This window comes from Acomys minous (assembly GCF_964271855.1).
Source record: "Acomys minous genome assembly, chromosome: 8".
Lineage (NCBI taxonomy): Eukaryota > Metazoa > Chordata > Mammalia > Rodentia > Muridae > Acomys > Acomys minous.
The window spans coordinates 99658384-99676737 of record NC_140489.1 but is presented as its reverse complement, the minus strand read 5'-3'; the positions used below and the strand labels follow the sequence as shown (position 1 = coordinate 99676737).

At 47.9% G+C, this 18354-nt stretch overlaps 1 protein-coding gene and 1 long non-coding RNA gene across 4 annotated transcripts in view; one reads left to right on the top strand and one right to left on the bottom strand.

Moving 5' to 3' along the window:
- The window catches only part of KLHL29 (kelch like family member 29), a 294574-nt gene extending 278230 nt beyond the window's left edge, over window positions 1-16344 (bottom strand). The window contains exon 1 of the mRNA XM_084791398.1: window positions 16102-16344. The gene's annotated coding sequence lies outside the window, so the exon portion shown is untranslated. The remainder of the gene's footprint in view (window positions 1-16101) is intronic.
- Window positions 16345-16364: 20 nt separating this feature from the next.
- The window catches only part of LOC311602812, a 43379-nt gene continuing 41389 nt past the window's right edge, over window positions 16365-18354 (top strand). The window contains exons 1-2 of one of the 3 annotated variants that reach the window (XR_014780855.1): window positions 16365-17469; window positions 17561-17651. This is a non-coding gene — a long non-coding RNA (uncharacterized lncRNA). Of the gene's footprint in view, window positions 17652-18354 lie in introns of all 3 variants that reach the window. The other 2 variants (XR_014780856.1, XR_014780857.1) reach the window with 2 other exon arrangements.

The following is an 18354-nucleotide window of genomic DNA, read 5'->3' as shown; positions in this document are numbered from 1 at the left end:
GGTTAACTGCAACCATTTTTTGCTGGATATTATTTACAGGTCGGCGCGACCACTTGGGGGCACAGTTATTTGAGAACACTGCCATCGCTGTGAGAGGCAAGCTCCTAAGGTTTGAAGTGTGCTTTGCTACCATTAAGGCAGTCCACAAACCTGACTCTTTTAAAAGACCTAAAATGGAAAGCACCCTGGAGAATTAGTTTTTAAGGGGAGACTTCGATCACTGTGCTGCACATATTTTATATAGTAGATTATGTGAAGCTGATTAAGATTCCTTCCCTTAAAAAAAAAACTGGCTGTTTAAGTTTTTCCTCTATATTATGAGATGGTATTTCCCTGTTTCTGTTAGGATTAATGTGGGCTTGTACATAGGCACCTATTGCCCACTCTGGGGTCAGAGAAGTAGAGAAATTAGCCTTCTTTTACAGCAACATTTCATTCCTGGGCTAGGTAAGTTTTCCTTTCAGTATAAAAAAAATAAGGATTATTTTAATAATTGGAAATTTTTAACGTAGGGAGACAGTTGCTATTAGCATTATATTGTATTTTCATCTTTTTTGTGTATGTGCTTCAGTTTCATCATCATATACTGGTAATTACGTTTCTGGTTTCTTTTAATATTAATCATGTTTCCATCATAATTAAAAACCATTCTTTCAACCAAACATATGATAAAGTCACGTTAGAAACTTCATTCTCAATTTTCAAAGAAGCTCCTGGAGAAAAACTCTCATGCTATTTTTTTTTTTTTAATTTAAACCTCACCTCTGTACTGAACGCCTGAAAAAGAACAAGCTCTTCCCGTGATGAGCCGGGCTTTATGGTCCATGACCAGGCAGAACAGCAGAACAGTACTCCGGTGGGTACCAGGGAGATGGGAACTCAAAGCAGAGGCATGGGAACAAGATGTGCAAAGCACAGGCTGGACTTGACCAGGAAGCCCAAGAACTGCACAGCCTGCCACGTGCCAGCCTGTGAGGAAACGGACCAGTAGCTATCTTTCCTGGGTCTGATTCAGATGCAAAGTCATTTCACGCCCTGCTGAAGGGGGATCCCTTATCAAGTCACAGGCTTTAAGAAATCATCCCTATTTGCATGTGACTGAGGCTAACAGGTTCAGAGAGGAAATTCTACAGAGGCTTGCACTTTTCCACGCAGGACAGCTGGAAGCAGTGCAGGAAGCTGAAGAAGTGAGGCCTGGCTGTTTCCTGGCTCTTCCACGTGCTAGCTTATTTGGGACTGGTTCTGGCTCCACCTAACCCACCTTAGACGTGGCAACCTTTTCTCGGCCTCCTGTGTCCAAACTGTAATACGCAAGCATTGGCCTAGATCTTTAGAGGAAAATCAACAAAGGAATATACACAAAAGCGGAGGCCACCATTTCCCCCAGGAGCACAAGGCAGGCCAGCAGGGGGCTTCCAGCAGGGGAAACAGCCTCCTGTACCAGGGAGTCCCCTCCAGCCTAGAATGGTGAGCAGGACCAGAAAAGGCAGACAGGAAAGCGGAAGGGGGCAGGGCAGAGGAAGAAGAACTGAGTTCTTTTAGGCAGCTAGCTAGAGGCCCTCTTGCTCAGCAGTGACCTTTTTGAGCCTCCAGCCTCTACAGGAAAGCAAGTCTCTTAAAAAGCAGGTGTTTTTCTCTGCCCTGAGTCCCCTGTGTCCAGGCCTTGGTTTGCAGAGCTGGGCCCCGTGCTTCATTCCAGAACTAAAGGCATCAACATGCCTAAAGAATGTCTCAACCAGCCCCAAAGGCCCAAGCCAAAAACCAAGAGGCTAAGCCGTGCACTGGCCACCTGACCCCTCTGCCTGCAGGAGATGGGTGTCTGGTCAGTTCTGTGGGTAACTGACAGAATTATCTGGGGGATCAATGGGTGTATCAAGCTATTACAGTTCAGGGACATGTGCGGTCACCCATCAAGTCCTTATCCCCGTGCAGTTACTGAGGAGCCTCCCAAGTTTGCTTTAGGTTCCTGCAGGGGCGATGTCTGCTCAGCAGCAACACAAGCATCTGGCCCTCTTGTCATCCTTCCAGAGAGAAAAATCAACAACATGCCTTTACCTCTAAGTATGCAGGCCATCCAGTAAGTCAAACCAGAAAGTGCTTGGGCCAGGAAGGAAGACTGATTGGAGAGGGCACGAGAAAACTTGTGGAGCGGCGAGAGCCTTCTATTGTTTTGAATGATGACCACGTAGGCATCTGCAATTATTGAAGCTTGGGGTAATGAACATTCCGATCTATGAATTTCATTATACTGCCTCAATTGTTACAAAATAAATCAAATAAGTACGTGTGCAGCACGGGGTTGGGACGAGGTATACAGCAAGTACCATATAAACGTTATTGAACTCTTGAAACTTATTTTCCCCAAAATGAATTCTGAAAATTATGCAATTAAAGACTCAGTCTGGGTGGGGGCTGGAGAGATGGCTCAGTAGTTTGAAGCCCTGGCTGGTCTTCCACAGGACCTGGGATAGATTTCCAGCCCAGCTTACAACTGTATGTTAACTGTAGTCCCAGAGGAACAAACGCCCTCTTTTGGCCTCCTTGGGCACTGCATACAGGTGGTGTACAAATACGCATGCAGACAAAACACTCATACACATAAAATAAAATATAAATTTTAATTTAAAAAGAGTCAGTTGGGAATATTTGGAAATCTGTTTTTAATCACAATAAAGCACAAAGACTAAAAAAAAAAAATCTAGCTTTTCAGCCAGTTATCAAAATATAGTTCCATGGCCTTTCATAGACTCACTTTCCTGGGTAAAGGTCACTACCAGCCATCTCCACAACACGTTCATTTTCTCCAAATGGAAACTGTTAATCCATTAAGCAGTAGCTTCTGACTGCCACCATTCTGTCTCTCTTCCTGTGCATGTGGCTAATTTCCATACCTCATACGAGTCGACCCACACAGCATTTGTCCTTTTGTGACTGGTATATTTCACCTATTATGCCCCTACATTTCACATATGTGAGAGGACTTCCTTCCTTCCTAAGACTAGGTGCTATTCCTCACTATGCAGGTACTGCATCCTGGGTGCTATTTCTCTCTGTGCAGGGACTGCATCCTGGGTGCTAGTCCTCTCTGTGCAGGTACTGCTTCCTGGGTGCTATTCCTTGCTATGCAGGTACTGCATTCTGGGTGCTATTCCTCGCTATGCAGGTACTGCATTCTGGGTGCTATTCCTCACTATGCAGGTACTGCATCCTGAGTGCTATTCCTCTCTGTGCAGGTACTGCTTCCTGGGTGCTATTCCTCACTGTGCAGGTACTGCATCGTGGGTGCTATTTCTCTCTGTGCAGGGACTGCATCCTGGGTGCTAGTCCTCTCTGTGCAGGTACTGCTTCCTGGGTGCTATTCCTTGCTATGCAGGTACTGCATTCTGGGTGCTATTCCTTGCTATGCAGGTACTGCATTCTGGGTGCTATTTCTCGCTATGCAGGTACTGCTTCCACTGATGTACATGTTTACTTCAACGTTTGGAAATCATGACTACTCCTGCTGCTATGTGGGGTGGTGGGGTGCACGGTATACGGGACCATGGTCCAGTCTCTGCTTTTGCTTCTTTGTGGATAATGCTCAAAAGTGGAACTGCTAGACCATGTGATAACTCTATGTCTAGTTTGTTGAGGATCCATTGTATTTTCCACAGTGGTTGCCCCATTATGAGTTGTGTCAGCAGCACACGAGGCTTGCAGTTGTCCACACCCTCCCCTATACTTGGTATGTGCTGCTTCTGTTTGATAACGGTCATCCTGATGCGCACCGTGTGGCATCTCACCGTGTTGCTGAAGTGCCTTTCTCTCATCGTTGAGGCGTTGAATGTGGTTTTGAGTGTTAGTAGACACTGGGCTATCTCCTCTAGAGAAATACACACTCGGTCCCTTAGCTCATCCTTTAATCACACTGTTGTCGAGTCGAACAATTTTTCGCTGTTACCAGGAAGTCCCGAGAACAGAATCCTGCCCTCCCTCCTTGTCACATGCTCAGTCTCTAGACAATTTTCTGTCCCTATTCCTTTTTACCCTGCTCTTGATCCCAGGGGGCACATGGGTCACGTCTAGTACGGAAACAAGCACCAGGTGGTGAGTTGCTTTTCCCTTTGCCTGGGACCAAGGAGAGTTAAGTGGCCCAGGTGTCTACTCTAGATAGTAAAAGAAAAAAAGAAAGTGTCTAGAGACCACACATTCTGGGAGGCAAACCAAGAATAAAAACAATGACAAGCCCTTGAATTGTGACTTCGCAGTTCAGTGAGTGCCCACCCACCCCCAAAGCCTCCCTTAGGACTCCTAAAGTCAGCTCCTCTTGTGGTTTCTGCAGAGTTGAATTGCAATTTTAAATCCTTAGGTGGGAACCAGAGCAGGGCCAAGGCTCTGGAATGCCCTGGTCTCTCATGCATTGTAAGGAGAGCCCACCATGGCCTCTCACGGTCTGGAAGGAGAGCCTAGCTGGAGTAACAGCTCATCATCGCCTTCTTCAACTGGACCCCAGGGCTGCAACGCTTGCTTGAGGATACAGCTCACAGCCAATGGGAATCTGATATATCTTTATCTCAGCCAGGCGGCAGCAGGGGCTGCTTTGGGTACACCTGTCTGCCTGCTTCCTTCTTTTCTGTGTCCTAGTCCATGGTGCCTGCCAGTCTCTCAGCCAAATCTCTCCTCTCCTGGGCACTCTGTCTACTGTACCATCTGACTCCTAAACCAGGGCTGCCCGAGCGGACCTCGTCAGACACCTGGGGCTGGTGAGGAAATGCCCCTCCCTGTCACAAGAGAGGCGAAGACTGTACAGAGCAAAACGTGACTTCTTCAAATATGGTTTCCAGGAAAATCATTTTTCTCCTCTGGGGGAAGAGAAACTGTTAAGCCTTTGTGCCATTTCACCATGGAAAAAGCCAGCTGCCTCACACCGCATGAAGTGAGCCACGCTCCTTTTCAACAGCACGCTGCGTGGACTGGTGGACTGAGAGGCTCCGGCGTGTCCCTGTGGCACATCGAGGCTTTAGCAAGAGCGGTGCTCCTTTCACAGTTGGAATATTTTTTTCCAGTTTTGATGATTAAAGCTGGCTGGAACAGCATGAACCAAATAGATTATAGCATTCCACTCACAAAAAAGCTCTTCACTAAAAGGGCACGCTAGCTACGCTGCTGCACGCAGGGCCTCCTGGTCTAACGAGTCTAGTTTCTAAATGTGGCCCTTGCACTTCCCCAAACTCCAGGGCCCTTGAGTTTTGCTCAGAAAACCCAATTCAGGCTCTGTGAGTAAGGTCATCATAAATTTCCTTCTATTACTCCAATAAGCAAATTCAATGATGAAATATCCTCCCTCGCCCCCTTAAATCCCAAGAGTTCAAGACAAGGCATCTTAACAGAACGGCTTTCATGTGGAAGTGGGTGGGTGCATTACAAGGTGCCTGAGCTAGGATCCTCAGGGTCACATTAGAGAAGCCACTGAGCATGCATATGAAGCCAGTTTACCAGAAATGGTAATCATGTACTAGGCAGAAGACAGCGGGCAGCTGCCCCTGCTAAATTGGGCACTAGTGAACGAGGCAGAAGTCAGCCCACCTGTTGTTACCCCCCAGTGGTGGAAAACCTGGCCTTGATAATAAAAGATTCTAAGTGCCAAGTGTTCTAAAATCCTGCCCATGCTTTGACCAAACAACTATATTTAGGTTTCTACAGTGCTCTCTATCTCTATCTGATAATAAGAGGTATAGGATTTTTTTTTTTATATTTTATTTTTGTTTACTTAAAAATGTATTCATTTGGGTATTTTGTCTGAGCACATACCAGTGTACCTCGTATAAGTGGAGGGCAGAAAACAGCATTGTATTCTCTAGGACTGGAGTTATTGAGGGTTAACACACTATGTGGATACTACGTGTTCTCTGAAAGAACAGCTAGTACTCTTAATCAATGAGCCATCTCTCTGGTCTCTAATGTTTTTATTGTGTGTGTGCATGTGTGCACTGTGTTTCTCCGTGCATTAAGTTTCATGTGTTTACTGTGTGGGGGGGGTGCAGGTGCTGTACTCTACCCATTTCTGTCTTCTCTCTGGAGACAAGCTCTCTCGCTGATCCTGGAGCGCACCCTCTTCACCTAGATTAGCAGCCAGCAAGCGGAAGAAGCCTCCTGTCCTGACCCCATCTCTTCTCCAGCACTGGGGAACATATAGCAACACCCAGCTTTTGGCCTGAGTCCCAGGGACCTGAATTGGGGTCTTTGTACTTGGGCAGCAAACATTCTTACCCAGTGAACCATCTCCCCCAGATCTTGTTTTTGTTTTTATTTCCAGTCTGTCAGGAACTGACATGTAGAGTTGGGGATGTGGCTCAGTGATATGTGCCCTGGGGTTGATCCCCTCACATCGCAAAAACAAACCAACCAACCGAAACGTGGTCCTACTATGCACAGCTAGACCACCATCCACAGCTCTGTTGATGCGCGTTTCACACTACTCCAACTGCTATCTGCTTACTTCAGCGAGAGGAGCCGTCCAGTGTATTCCTGATCACCAAAGCAATGTTAAGTGCAACCCTAGGTTCTAACAGCTCGCTCTCTGTTTACTTTGGCACCAGCTGCTGTTGGAAAGCTACCTTTGGCGACACCTTTCCACTGACTTGGAGAGACTGAGCAATAGCAGCAGGTGAATGGATGCCAGGGGTCAGGGCAACATTGTATTCATGAGCCAAATCTCCTCCCTGAAACATCTGTCAATTTCCAAGTAGACCAGAGATTCTTCAGCGTAGGTGACCAGTAACTATCAAGATGTGCCCAGCCAAACCTGGGTCTAATGACAAAGGCACTCCTTTATCTCTTTAGGATCACAAACTCTATGCATCCAGAAATAACTGCTTCTTTCCAGTATTTGGTATATGCCGCCACTGTTATAAGTATTTTGCAAATAAGAATGTATTAATCCTAAAATATTCAATCCTCATATATGCAAGTGAGCACCCCTGGGGCCTCTCTGACCTCAAAGAATAGGCACCAGGGAGAACTGAGCCTCAGCTATAGACTCATGCTCAAACCTTTGCTCAATTCAAAAGATTACGGTAATAATTTTATGTGTGATAAAGTACAATAGTAGGTCTCTCTGTTTCTTTGAGTTTATTTACACCTGAAGAGAAAATTAACTGGACCTCTACTTATTATAATATCACCCACGGTAATTAGCAAGCCATGTGGTTAAACATGAGAGGATTTTTCATAATACAATAGGCCATTTATAGTCCTTACAGAAGACATATTGGCCTTCCCCTTTCTCTATAGGCAGGCAGTTGTGTAGATGACAGGCCTGGATATCTTATATCCATTTCCCATACTTGATCTGACCTTAGGCACATGTCTTCCTCTCTAATTCATCCACAAAGTGGGAATGACGTCACTCACACACAAGGTGAGCAACAGGATAAGGTAGCACAGGACAAAGAGGACTCCTTTCTTGGTGCCTCTCTGCAAACAGGAATTGCATCTACGCTCAAGGCACATGTACCAGTAAGAGTGTACCAGTCAGGTTCCCTCGGTGGTTTAATAGCCATTGTGATTCAGAAGCCAGTGTCTCCAGCTAGAAGGGAACAAAGAAAGTGAAAGGAAAAAAAGCAACATTGTTTCTTTTTTTTTTTTTTTCTCAAACCCAAACTTCACTATTCCTGGACACTTGTCATTGTTACTAAATGACCAAAAAGGAAGCTATTCAGTCTTTAATTCAGTCCAAGTCTATGGCTGGCATTTGATTTTCAGAAAACAGCCACAGCATCCTCCCGTGTGCTCTTTTTTTCATCTTCTCAAACTTGGACGCCTTAAGGATAAAGCGCCTCATCCTCACCCCCAGCTACCCTCTATGTCAGAGGTTCTCACACTGTGGGTCATGACCCCTTTGGGAGCTGAATGATCCTGCCACAGGAGTTGACTAAGACCATTGGAAATAACAGCTGTTTACATTACGATTTGTAACAGCAGTGAAATTACAAGTTATGAAGCAGCAACGAAAATAATTTTCTGGCTGGGGTCACCACAACATGAGGAGCTGTATTAAAGGGTGGCATCATAGGAAAGTTGGGAACTGCTGTTCTATACGCAGCAAAGGGAAGAAGGCAGGTGGTGTGCTGGCTGGGTAGGCCTATAGGAGGGGCCTGCCAGCCCAGAGGTGGCCAGCTCTTGTAGTGGATGCCCTCACCCAGCACTGCTGGTGTGATGGCTTCCTTACAGGCTTGACCTCAGGTCTTGAATGAATACCCCTTGTCCAGTGAGCATGGATGCACCTGAGTTAGGAGCCTTAAAAGAGAGAGCAGAGATGATTCTGTGGCGGCGCTGGAGGCTCTGTACATGGCCTTTCCTGTCTCCCAGAAGACACACATCACAAAGAATAAAACCAGGAGAGGAATGGATGGCAGACGCAGGGCTACTCTTCTCCCAAGGTTGTCTCTGTGATTTGCTGTGGTTTTATTTTTATTTAATATAATTTATTTATTTATTTTGTTGTTTAAAACAATGCAGTTTTTGAGACACCACAGATTTTAAAAATCTGTACAGGGAAGAAACTTCACAAGTGAGCACATTGTGAAAGACAAGACTGTGTGGGCTCTCCAAAGTCCCAGACAGCTCTAGTTATCATGAGAATGATGTAAGTTCCAAGAGAAAATTAGTCTTCAAAGTCTCAAGTCATAAATCCTCCAAGATTCCATTTAGATTACTTAGAATTCATCAACAAGCATATTTAATAGATATAGGCCCAAATATAGCATCTAAAATTCTACACAATGACAAACTCTGAACATGTAACTACACAGTCACTGAGTGAAAAGCAAATCTGAACCGTTGTAGGCTTTAATGTTTATCACCTGATACCGTCTCTGCATGGAAAGGCACACAGGCAAACATTTGCACTGAGGAAGTTAATGCCAGACACTGCGCTAGACAATCCTGACATGAAAAAAAAAAAAAGTTAAGTCCAGCTAGTCTTTAGTAGGTCTAAGTACATCTTTGACTCTCACTCTATTGCTTTTTTCCTTGCAGCAATTTCTTTTCTACACAGACGCACTATAGAAACAGGTCCCACTCAAGCATATGAAAGTTGTTCTCATTGGCCTTCCAGGAATAAATAGAACTAGGTAGACCAATGCAAAAACTAAGCCTGACAGTGAGCGTTGGCAAGACTAGGTCAATAGTCTTACACTCACATTCCTTCTAATGTTAATATATTAACTATTAACTAGCAAGAGTGAGGCACCTTTAATCCCAGCACTCATGAGACAGAGGCGGGAGGATCTCTGTGAGTTCAAGGCCAGACTGGTCTACATAGCCAGTTCTATGCTAGTTTGGGTTACATAGAGAGACCCTGTATCAAAAAGGAAAAAAAAAGGGGGGGGGGAATAAAATTTAAAATTTAAAATAAAATTTAAAAGTACCCCTCACACGCAAAAGGCGGCAGGAACTGGTACAAGTATCCTGAGACTCTGTGTATGCTGTCCGAAATGTACAGAGGTCTGGGGGTGTGCTTTAGTTGGTAGAGTGCTTACCTAGTTTACATGAAGCCCTGAGTTCCATCCTCAGCATTGTGTAGCTTTGTCACACGTGTGTGCGCATACCCCCCCCCCACACACACATGCACACACACACACATGAGAATTAGTAGCTGAGGGCTCTGTGTTCGAAATCTGATCGGCTACATCAGTGGCTGGCTGGGCCTGTGAGTACAGGCCAGTTGATTACCTCTGTGCTTCATCATCATTTGTAAAGTGTAGATAATCCCTACTTCATGGTGTTGATATGAGGATTAGAGATAATATATGTAAAGCACTAAAATATGGTGGGCAGCCATAGCCAGAAGCTATTATTATTTTATTATTGGGGCTTGAGAAAGGTTTGCTGATTGAATAATAGGTAGATTAGCTGACCTCTGAAATCCAAGACAATGCTAAAATTATGATACGAAAAATGGAATTAAAAATTCATACATCAAATCCATGAAGGGTATTTTGAACCGCTGGAATTGTGATGCAAATCATCTTATGCGCTTTAGAACTCATATTATCATATAATGCTTACCCACTGCAGCAGACACACACCCTGACATATCATTAAAATACTTAGATCAACACCTGGAGGCTCAGTGTCCCATTTCAATCCGCTCCATGACTTGCTTTCACTTCTCTGAATGTCCATGTTCCAGAGTCTGTGTGTGTGTGTGTGTGTCTGTCTGTCTGTCTGTCTGTCTCTGTCTGTCTCTGTCTCTGTCTCTGTCTCTGTCTCTGTCTCTGTCTCTCTCTCTCTCGCTGTGTGTGTGTGTGTGTGTGGTATAGGTTTTAGCAGGGTTCCCTCTTCATTTTTTAAAAAAAAATATTTTAAGTTAATTTATTTTTCTGTGTCTGAGTCTTTTTAAAAAATGTTAATTGTGTATGCACGTGCCACAGCAGGCTGCAGGGCAAAGGGGGGGGGGATGCATGACTTGCTCTCTCCTTCCACCATATGGATTCCAAAGATCCAACTCGGGTCCTCAGGCTTGGCAGCAAGTATAAGTCAGTGGTTCTCAGCCTCCATAGTGCTGTGGCCCTTTAATACAGCTCCTCAAGTTGTGCTGGCCATAAAATTATTTTTGTTGCTCCTTCGTAACTGTAATTTTGATACTGTTATTAACTGTAATGTAAACCGCGGATATGCGACCCTTGTTGAGAACCATTTCACTAAACTACCTCACGGGCTCAACGGTGTCCCGTCTAGCACTACACAGCCACTGTGTTTCCTCCCATTTTTATAAACAGGGGCTTTGTGAGACAAAGCTCGTCCCAAGGTTACATGGAGAGTGGAATCCAACATCTACATGAGACCCCTGCAGCTACCCATTCTACCTGTCACTGAAACTCAGCCAAACCCTGCCAAGGCGAAGCATGGGAAACAATCTCCAGGCTTGCGAGGGAATGCACACACCAAAGAAGAAAGAAAAATGTCAGTGATAACCTATTGCAGTCACCGTTTGACATTAATTCGACTGACTGCATCCTACCAAGTTCTTAAAACAAGAGGCCCATATTTGTTAGTGCTAATGTGGCAGAATGCAGTGATCTTATTTCTGCGTACATACCGTCAAAGAATGAAACGCCTCATTTCAAAGGATATCTACACAATCAAATTCACTGTATCATTACTCACAGTAGCCAAGAGGTGGAAATGACCCCTACACTCACCAACACAGATGAACAAACAAAACATACATGTACTCGATGGAATATTAACCAGTCTTTCAGGAAGGACATTCTGACATATGATACCGCATGGATGAAAGCGTGATCCTATGATGCTAAATGAAATGAGCTAATTATGAAATGACGAATGTTTTATTTCACTTACATGCAGTATCTAAAATGGTCAAGTTTACTGAGACACAAAATAGAATGATGGCTGCCCAGCATGGAGAGAGAATAAACACTGGCACTTAAGGGGTGTAGGATTTCCGTACCACAAGATGAGCAAGTTTCAGTAACATGAGCATACCACAACACTGTTCACATAAAAATGGTGAAGATGCTAAGTTCTGGGTTATTGTTTTAAATCATGACTTTTAAAAGTGGCACAGTACATATTTGTGTACATAAAGACAAATACATGTCTATATGTATATGTGTATGTTTATCTAAAATTGGCCAATGATTTAAAGGTCTCGGCACTTCATCACATGAAAGCTAGAAGAGACACCTGTAGGGCCAGCGGTAGCCTTTAGCGGCTGGGGATCTGTCCTTTTCAGCTAACCCAGATCCCTGCAGGGCCCATGCTCCAGGGTTCTTGTTTCCATGTCTGAGTCATCTGTGCAGCTGCAGCATGGCCTCTCGGAACCATTTGTATTTCACACAGCTACTCTGCCTCACCGGAGAGAACTCTCTCCTTTCCCACCCTAAACGTGGAAATGCCTGTGAATGATGTAGTTCATCTCACCAGTGACTCTGTTGCAGCTTCTGGTGATCACCTGGCTTCCTCCTAACTTGAAGCTTCAATTGCCCTGGTTTCAGATGGGTTCCTCGAAGAGCGCAGAGTCTGCCTTTCTGACTCGAGGAGAGCAAGTGTTGGAGAGCTTTGGAGTTTGACGTTAAGATGGCTGTGATCTCAGCATTTTTGATTCTAGTGCTGAATTCTAACATATACCTCTCCTTACCAACCAACATCATTTTAACCATTTTCTAGGGTAAAAGTCATTGCATATGAAGAACTTTTATGGGGACCTTAGTTTTTGTTTGCTTGTTTGTTTGTTTTTGTTTTTTAGCCATAGAAAATTACTCATCTGTATCTAGTAGAAATATTTTCCCAGTTTCTAAACATTTGTGTTGAGCTGTGCTTAGCACTAAGGAAGGTCTGAGAGGGCATATTTGTTACAGAGATGTCTCTTTCTCTAGTCACCTTACTGTAACTACAGCAGTTTGGCTTCCTCTGCGGCCCTCAAAGGCTGGATTCCTTATTCACAGTGTTTCTCCCTCCTCCTACCCCCAAGTAGGCGCTTAGTTGACTGATTATAGAATCATAGGGCTGGCTATAATTCCATTTCTCCTTCTGACTTTGAACTTAAGTGTTCCAATTACTTTGCCTGATCCTAATAAGTCAGCAGCGTGCAAATGCTTGCCTTGATATTTCTGAAATATACAGGGCTGCGATTAGCTTGGGACTGCATCATTAGAAAGCAAAGTTGAAAGCGGATGAGCAAAATCATCGCTTGCAGTTAAGTAAAACTGCCTGTTCTGAGGACTTACAATGTTACCCTGATCCTAGGGGCTGTGCACTATGACTAAATGTATGTTGTATTTGGGGAAATCCTCTGGCGTTCTGGAACCTCTGGCTCTAACCATTACTGGGAGAGAAAAGGTCTTATAGAGGGACTCTGATACACGGCTCTGATGGCTCCTCAAGCCCGACAGAAAAGACACAAAGAATCTTTGTACCACAAAAGGAGGGGGGGGGATGAGAAAAGAGGTTAAGAGGGAAAAGGAAAGGGAGAGAAAAGCAGGAAGGCAAAACTTTAGTCAATTCTGTTAGATTAAAACTGACATCTCTTGGTCATTAAGTAAGAAGGCTTTATAGTAAGCCTGTGGAAGGAAAAAGAAAAACACCCCCCCACCACCACACACACAGCTGTAACAAGTAAGATACTGATGGTGTTATCTGCATTAACCCTTTTATCTCTGTGTTACTGGGAATCAAATAAACTTTTGGGAAGTAGTTAAGGGAGACAGGGCAATGCTTTCAATTAGGAATGAGCTGCAGCCAAATCAAATGATAAATGGGAGGGGGAAAAGATGGCACAACTGAAATTGATGCCAAAGATTTATAAGGTTGATTAAGTAAACAAAGCCAGAATGGATCACCATGGAAATGTATGAATATTGAAGCAGGCAAGATTTGAATAGACTAATGAGACGCCTCACTTGGACTGACAGGTGTTGATAGTAACTGTGACGCTCCATCTACACCAACATCGACACTTCTAACATGCTTATTCCTAGAAAATAGGGACTGGATTTAATGATTCCTTTAGTAATGGCTTACAAGCCAAATACATCCTCTAGTCTTAAAAAAAATGCAGACTCAAGTCTCATCTACTTGGAAAAAACAAAACAAAACAAAACAAAAACCCAAAAATGCCTTTATGCATTTCTGTTCTGGATGTGAGGAGCCGCAGTTAGCAGAAGTCATTCTCTTGAGCTTCTCGGTAGTCTTTGTTCTAATAAGCCCCCAACAAAACTGAAATCTGGTGTGGCTTATCTCCCACACTGAGTATTTGGAGTGTGACCACCATTCATTAGAAACATAACTCAAGAGACCCAACATTGAGTCCCCACCCCCACCACATACAGAAGAAACCAATAACCCTTAATCTATTTGTTTCCATGGCTACCATAGGATATTTTATTTCAGTAAAACTCTTAGGCATTTCGTTTGGGTGGTTGCTTGCAAATGAAAGTTGGAGACCTATTCATTTCCACAACTAGAGTAAAAATGGAAAGACTGGACCAAAGACAATGTTTTTCTGAACCGTGGACTAGTAAGATCCCTGTGCAGAAAAGTTATTAAAATTGGCTAAATGCATCAGCCCATAAGCCAAATTAAATATTATTAAATTCATATAGGGTTTAAGAGCTCACATGCTACTGGTTTCCTGATTTGTAGCAAGGTGGTAAATCTAATGCACTCCAGAACAATATGTGGGACCATAGACGCTGAGACACTGCTCCGTAATGCATGCGTGGCAACCAACCCTTAAATTATTCTGTGCTTATCACGTACGTTTCTCAAAGTGTCAGGATGAACAATCTATACAGTTGTTCAGCATCTCGCCCCCCCCCCGTGAAAAATAATTAAAAAGTTAGCTCTTCATCTCCCCCCTTAATTTAAATTTAAAAAGTCAGGAATGAGGTAGGCTAATTAAATGTGCTGTCATTCATCCTGAACGGAAAGAATTTCTCAAATCTGCCCTCCCCAGGCTGAGTTAGCAGTAAGACCACACGGCAGGGGAGAAACTCTGTAGTGACTAGACAAATGGCTTTAAAGAGAATGAAATGAGGATAAATACAGCTGTAACCAGGACAGATCTGTCACTGCAAGAGGAGTCCAAATCCTAGCGTGGCTCAGCTGATGAGGGGCCGGAACCTGCAGTGGTAGAGCTGAATGTCCCAGAGCTGAGGTGTGGAAGTTTCTCGGTAGCCGCAGCCTGGCGTCCTCCACGTCTAGTCCCTCCGGCGAAGAGGTCTCGCCTAATGCTACATAAATATCTGCGTTCGCGATTCGCCCCGGGCGCGCCGCGTCGCAAACACCACAGGGAAAGAGGATACGCTTCGCAGAGCCACGCGTGTAGCAGCACCGGCTGCTCTTCACCCATCCTCATCCCTGGGGACCCGCGGGAGATCTGTCAACTGACCGCTGCTGCCTTTCGGTTCCAGAGGCCAGCAAAGAGAGAGAAAGGGCTTCTCAGCAGGCGGACCCAGGCATCCACGACTCATGCTTTGCAGTAGCCCGCTCCACTGAGAACAGCCGCAGGCAGGCAGTGCGTCTCTGCTTTCCCCAGGAAACATACACCCGAACCTGCCCCGGGATCAGCCTCGGACCCAAACTGGGCTCTGGGCTCCGAGATCTGGGCTGGAGCGAGCACGCCTCTCTCCCCTGGGGCCCTGGGGCCGACACTGCCCAGCGCAGGCAGCCGAGCGCGACCACAGATAACCCTCCTGCTTTCGGCCAGCTCCAGGCCACCGAGACCCGGACGTGAGCCCGCGGCTAGCCCTCACCGCTCGTGGCAGTCCGGGCGCGCGGCCACACTCCCACCTACGTGTCTCAGGGTCCACTATCCCACACATAAACAACCCCTCCCCACTCGCCACCACCTCCCCGCCCTTCGAATCCCTGAAGCTGTCCTCCCACCTCCAACCCCCGCTGGAAACCACAAGGTGTCAAGGGAATGAAGGGGAGGTCACAACACGGTCTGTGTGGGTTCCATCCAGATGATTTTCAAGATCTTTCACCTCGAAAGTTACTTGGGATCCAGTGAAGAAGCCCGGTCCCCAGATGCTGAGTGAGAAAGCAAGGGGTAGAATCCATCATCTAGCTTCCCTTGGCACACAGGCGCGCACCTCTTATACCGGCAGGGCACTCAGCAGCGGTGGGGACCAGCTCTCCAGTGCTTCCTGGGCCCCCGGCACTGCTGGGGCCCTGGGCCGCGCAGGGGGTGGTGGCCAGGAGAAGGGCGCATACTGCTTAGCCCGGCCCAGTGCTACCCGGTTCCGGCATCGTATTTGCTTCCAGCACCTCCGACTACCGCGGCAGTGCCTGTAAGCATTCCCTGCATAACACACCCGGGGGCAGGAAGTTTTTTCCCCCGTTTTTTTTTTCATCCCCGGAGCAGCGCAGGCGCAAGGGCTTCTGCAGGCTTACGAGTCTAGACGCGGGAGGCTCCAGCTCCAGCCACCGCCGCTGCCAGAAACGACCCCCAGCATTTCGGGGCTCCGGGCCCGGTTCCCAAGTCCTGCCTGGCCCAGCAGCTACCAGGACCCTAGCTTCCCCTCGCCCCCCTCCGGCCCCACCGCCCGGCTCCACATCCCCAGAGCTCCAACCTGACCCGGCTCTTACCTGCGGCCGCGCCGCTCCGGCCCCGGCCCGACGCGCAGAGAGCCCAGGGTCGCGGATGGGTGCAGGAGGGCTGATGGATAGGGGACGGCGCCGGCGGGTAGCGGTAGCTGGGGCCGCTCGCGTCCTGGCCGGGAGAAACGGATCCAGGTCCACCTCCTCGCGTTCCTGCTCTCCGCCTTCTCCCCTTTTCCCTCCTCCTCCCCCGCCGCCGCCGCCTCCCGGCAGCCCAGGGAGGATGCCCGGGAGAGGGAAGTCAGTCCTTCTGCCTGTCAGCCTGCGCGGCTATGAGCGGTGCAGCGCGGCTCTCATCGAGGCGGAGGCAGCGGCGGCGGCTCCGGCAGCATCGCCCCCGCCCTCTCCCCGCAGCCGCGGCGGCCGCGGGGCTGGGGCTGGCTCCGGGCTCGGGGCTCGGGCTCCGGGCGGGGGCTGAGCTCAGGCTCGGCGATGGCCGGGGCTGCGGACCTGCGCTAGGGAGCCGCGGCCAGGACTGGAGCTGCGGCTAGAGCGGCGGTGGCAGGAACAGCGGCGACGGCGGCGGCGGCGCGGGGGTTGGCGCGGCCGCGGCGCGGGGACCATGCTCCCTTCTGGCTCGCTCCTCTCCGGGTACCGTCTGCTTTAGCTGCGAGGGAGGCGGGCTTCGGCGCGCAGCCAGGGGCGGGCGGAGCCAATCACAGGCGCCCGAGTAGGCGGGGGCGGAGGGTGGGGGAGGCGGGGCGCCCCCGACCCGGCTCAGTGCTCGGCTCCCGGGGCCCCAGGGATCCCCGGCAGCCGCGCGCCGGGCCCCAGGCTCAGTGCCAGCGGGTGTGTCTATCGTCCATCCGCCGCTCCCGCCCCCTGCGATGACTCCCGGCTCGCCGGGCTCTGTGGTTGCTCCGGATAGAATCCCGGCGCGTGGCCGATCTGCTGGGCCATGGCCTCCGGGTTTCAAGAGCCCAGGGTTGAAGGACCCAGACTGAAGGGGGCTTTCATTCTGCTTTCAACTCCAGAAGAAACTGGTGGAAAAGTTTGAGAAAGAGAAGTCCAATCGACTTTCAGCTTCCGCCCTCCCTATGACACTCCAGCCACGGGAAGGACCGGGAGAAATGTCCACATCTCGGAAGGACCACCGCGAGACACGCCAAACCTGTCTTCTTGCATCTGCCCTGACTCCTGAGCATATGGGAACTTTCCGGTTTTCACAGACCTCCCTGGGTTGCTCAGACCACACAAGCCTGTCTGCCTACTCTGACACTCCAGCTGCCGCCAACACCCAGCCAGCCTTCCCAAGGTCCACACCGACAGTCTTCCCTTCTCCCAATGCAAGCTGTCTACGCAGACCCTAACTGGAACACTAAGTGGAAACTTTGGCTGGAGACCTGTGGCTACTGGGTTGTGAGCTTTTTCATTCCGCCAGAATATTTCTCTTTTGTGCCTGTCTTCCTTGGCTTGCTAACTAGGCAGGTCTGTTTCTTATTCCCAGACCCCAGACGCCACCGCCCCCCCCCCCCCCCGCCACCTGCCACTCCTGTTTTGAGAGTCAGAGGAAAAGTCTGATTCAGTTCAGTCGGTCGGTGGGTTCGTTTTCCTTCCTTCACTTCTCTCCACCCATAACACACACCCCTCCCGAAAATACTCCGAGGCCTAAGGTCTGGCTAGAAATTGGGAGGGGGTGGGGTGGGTACTAGTAGAGACTGTAGCTGGTTTTTAGGGCTGGTCTGGGAGGGCTGGCCTGAGAGGCTTTGCTAGGCTCCACCCATGTCTTGGCCTGGGAAGCAGGAGGTCCTCCCAAAGGTCCTGTCTCTCAGTGGCCTCCTGTGATGTCAAAGCCACAGCTCTGCTGTTTTGGCTGTAAATTCAGTGCAGAGGCTGTGTATCCTTTAATATCTTGTAGAAAGCACAGTACAGTGTCGTGCTGATAAATAATAAATAATAATAATCTACTGAGGGTAGCAGAACTGTCAGCGAAGAGGAAGACACCCGGGAGATGGCCATTTGGTTGGTGTTAGAGTAACTGCATTTCCTGGCGGGGTGGGGTGGGGTGGGGTGGGGGGAATCAGAAGAAGTTTTGGTGTATGAAAGCTCGAAAGGTGGGTTGGGGGCAGGCGCAGAGTGCTTGCATCCCACAGGACTCTACCCCTATGACTGGACGTCCAGGGCAGCTAGCTGGTGAGACTTTAAGGCAGTGACAGAGGCTCCTCAAAAAAGGAGACAGGGTGGGAGTTTGGGAGAAGAACAACTCCTAGAAGTCCTCAAACTACACCCGAAGGTGAATGA